Source organism: Egretta garzetta, unplaced genomic scaffold (assembly GCF_000687185.1).
Source record: "Egretta garzetta isolate BGI_Z169 unplaced genomic scaffold, ASM68718v1 scaffold145, whole genome shotgun sequence".
Lineage (NCBI taxonomy): Eukaryota > Metazoa > Chordata > Aves > Pelecaniformes > Ardeidae > Egretta > Egretta garzetta.
This window is the reverse complement of record NW_009259687.1, coordinates 120,585-124,620: the sequence shown is the minus strand read 5'-3', so window position 1 is coordinate 124,620 and position 4,036 is coordinate 120,585. Positions and strand designations below refer to the sequence as shown.

Sequence of the window (4,036 nt, the reverse complement as noted above, 5' to 3'; positions counted from 1 at the left end):
CTGCACAGGCACAGCATAAGTCAAGTTGTATTTATCCAGGTCCATGAGCAAAACTAAACCTCCTCCCAGCAGAAAAAGATACCTTCCCCAGTCCTCTGAATCAAAAGCATGGTTCATACTGTTTTCCTTCATCCACACACCCTCAAACATCACTTCTGATGCCTCAACAGAAACAGGTGGGGTTTCAACTTTTTTTCCTCATCCTTGTTTCAAACAAATGTGTCATTAAAACAGGAAGAAAACTGCCCATCTTGATGATGCTTAGGTTGCAATTTCGTTGCACCTGTATGGTGCTTCCTCCTGAGATATGCTCCCAGGTTGTTCAAGAAGAGGACCCACCACCCATTGCTCTATACTTTTAGCCCTGTCCCACACAAGGACACAATTTCATACTCCAAATTTCCATCCTTGTCTAAATGCACTGCTATCACAGTGAAAATCTGAGAGGTGTGATACAGTCAGTGTCAGCAAGCTTGGGGTAACTCTCTAAAGGAACTTGGCTTTGAAACTCTGAACATATTTTTTGGGAGGAGAAAAATGAAACAACTGGAATTTGTTTGCCTGATGCTTCTTCCTCTCCCCTGAGCAATTCAATGCAAATTTGCAAAGAACAAAATAAAAACCTCCCTTCCCACGGTTGTACCAGCCTCCTCCCTTAGCTGCTTATTAATGCAGCACATAACCTCTTAAAAATCTTTCCAGATAATTTCCACTCAACCGTGGCCAGCTCACACATTTTGCGCTGTGGAAAGCATCAGCAAACCTCTTAGCTAAAAAAATTAAAAATTGTAATTTTATCTTTGAATCTTTCTCAGCAGCCTCGCTAGGCAATTAAACTGTTTTTCCCAAAGGCTCCTGGCAGTTCTGTTTCCCAGCAGCAGCGCCATGCCCCTCTTCTCCGTGGGTGGCAAGCGTGAAGGATCTGTCCTTCCAATGTCATGCGTGGAGCCTGTGTTTTCAATGGCCAGGGTGCGGCAGGTGCTGGGTTCGGTATCGCAGCACTCGTAACAGAAAATGATCTTTGGTCTAAACCAGAGCCACCCTCAGCCCAGCCCACTCTCGCTTTGCTTCGTGCACAGCGCGGGTGCGGCGGGCAGGGCAGGAGCACGTGTGCCCGGGCCACGGGTGGATGTCCCAGCCACCACTCGGGGGAGGACACGTATCTCGGCTCAGCGTCACGCGAGCACAGGGAGGTGGCTCTGGGACGGATCCACGGCCGCTGTGCTACGTAACCACGAGCGCGCTGCAGCCCCAGGGCTGCCCCCACAGCAGGGACCTCGGCACGACCCGTTTCGCTGCCAGCCCTGACAGATCCCGCTAGGACTTTCTGGGAAAGGTGTTCACATCTGGCAAAGTACAACCAGGCTCTCCCCATGCCAGCAGCTTAGAGATGGTACTGGAGTTCCGCTTCTGCCCGGCACCCTTGGCTGCAGAGCTCTCCTTGCCTGCCAGTCTGACAAGGGCAGGGATCAGAGAGAGATCTCCGGGGCTCCCTGCAGCTGGGAGGGACACGGTGCTTTGTCAATGGCTTTTTGCACTTGGTGAGAATTTACCGAGCAAATACAAGCTGTAATCACCCATCTGGGGACTCAGGCATGCTGTTAGGGTGGCCCCTGCAGACCAGCTTTGAAGAACTAGTCAAGAAACATTTTTTTTAATAAAGAAAAATTCATCACAGTAGGTAATTTCTGATGAGCGTACATTGCCGGGCCCTGGCTGGGGAATACACACTGTTCTGAACAGCCTGTCTCCCTGGGACTAGGGGTGAGCAGTCGCTGCCGGGAGCTCAGCAAGGTGCCAGCAGGCAGACAGCAACGCATTTTTTGCCTCCAGTTTGTCCCTCGTCCCACTCGCCTAGTGCCTCCTCCAGTCAAAGTAGGCAGTGAGGAAGAAATGAGACCTGACCAGCCACTGGGAGTTTATCACCAAACTGCGAAGAGCGATCGTGAAGGAAAGCAGCAAACCTCTACCCAGTCCTGAGCTGAGAAAGAAATAAGATCAGACAGTGAACAGCAGATCAAAAGGATCTCAGTCAGACTCACGGGGCTGATAGCATCTGTGCTCCAGATACTGCTGTTAGATGAGCCACCTCCAGAGATGGCAGATGGTGACAAGTGGCTTTCCACTGCTTTTGTCCTGAGGTGAGCCAGGAACCATCTTGTCCTATAAATCAGTTACCAGCAAGTCTGCATGGACATGCTGGCAGCTGAGACTTAACGGGCAGGCACCTCCAGCTACATCCCGATTCTCCAAAAGCAGCACTTGCATCAGGGAACAGAGATATAGCATAAATCATAGAATAGTTTGGGTTGGAAGGGACCTTCAAAGGTCATCTAGTCCAAATCCCGTGGCCATCAGCAGCTATGGGAGCTGCTATCCTATACCTAATGATGCTTGGACCTTCAAGTACCCTTCTGGGCTGCCCCACCACTGGGCTTTCACATGAACCCAGCAGCAGCAGCAGCTCCCGGGAGATGAAGCTGGGCTGCTCTTCTTTGTGCCCATCACAAGGTGTCAGTGTGTGGCCACCCCCTCCAGGCACGGCCGGGCTGTAGTGGTGGCTGGCTGTCACTAATGGACTTCTGCAGGTCACCCCTTGCCCTAGCATGTCATGACACCACTACCTGCTATGGTCCTTTGGGCCCAGGGGTCACTGGGGTCCAGCTCTTTCTCCCCACATCACCCCTCTCACTTGCACGCATGCCGGGGGAGGCACGGGCAGCCCCAGCAGCACAGGACACAACTCTGGGCTGTCGGGTCCTGATTTTTCTCCCCATGCTGCAGCCACCTCTTGCACCTCCTGTGCCAGGACCTTCAATACAGGCTGCGGGTGCTTGACCGGACCCTGCGTCTGGCGGGGGGCCTGCGCCAGCTGATCAAAGCACTTCCCCGCGGGAAGGAAGCAGGGCGGATATCTGATAAGGAGGTTGCCTCCGCCAGCAGCAGTCCTGCCTCGCTGCTGGTCTCCAGTGACTTGGAAAGCAACCCACAGCAGCCCCAGCAGGCACTGGCCACGCTGGCGAGGAGCTGGAGAAATTACCCATCCCCTTGCCCAGAGCTTAAAGGAAAGGGCTCTCCAGCAAAGGCTGCATCTGGCCAACCCAGGGAGAGCAGCAGAAAGATCTGGCATAAATACAGCTTGCCCTGGGTCACGGCTGCTGGCGCGGCGGATGTCCAGCAGACGACACATGTGACATCCTCTCCAGCACACGAGGGGACACAACGAGAGCAGGCTGTCCCTCCTCCCTGCAGCCAGGCAGGCACTGCAGCCAGCACATCCCAGCAAGGGGAAAGCCCTGGGACAGGGATCTCTGCACTGGCTACACACCTATCCTGCCCCTGCAGATGTTTAGCTTTAAACTGAACAGCCGGGCCCCTGTACGTTCACATCAAAGCCATCCTGGCTGCTAGGAGGGGTCACTGCAACAGCAAGCAGGGAGCAACGGGGCCCATTCCCCAAATGTGCGGGACAGCAGGGTGCTCCCGCCGTGGCTCCCACCTCCCTGCCAGGCTGGGCCAGGCAGAGCTGTGCTACAGAGCGAGCCCGTTAATGGCCAACGCGCCCATAAGCAGCACTTGGGAACGGAGCAGTGGCGGCTCTTGCTTGGGGGATTTTCTCCATCTCTCAGATGGTGCATGGTGGCATGAAGCAGCAGGAGTAGCAGCTTGGTGAGACAAAGGGATGAGGCTGGGGGGACTGACCCTGCGTGGCTGAGATGAGCCATTAGCAGGAGCGTGGCAGGCCAGGGGAAAGTCAGGATGGAGCCCCACGTTTTGACAAACCACCCTGGCAGGGTGATGTTTCTTGGGTCTGCTTCACCCTCCCCAGCCCTACACACACACAGCAGCCCAGCAACGCCATCCCAGCATGTCCCACTGACGCTGGTCCCAGCTGCTGCAAGGGACAGCAGAACACCACAAAACCCATCGGGGCTGATTTAAAGGCGTTGAAGTTACCTTTACATTTAAATCGCTGGTGCTCACCGCCCAGCAACCTTGGAGGACGCAGCAGCAAACCCATAATCTAGCCCCTCTC

At 54.5% G+C, this 4,036-nt stretch overlaps 1 protein-coding gene across 3 annotated transcripts in view; it reads right to left on the bottom strand.

Annotated features, from left to right (window-relative positions):
- MOB3C (MOB kinase activator 3C) overlaps nt 1-4,036 on the bottom strand; it is a 25,577-nt gene that overhangs the window by 5,439 nt on the left and 16,102 nt on the right. The gene's annotated exons all lie outside the window — the stretch shown is intronic.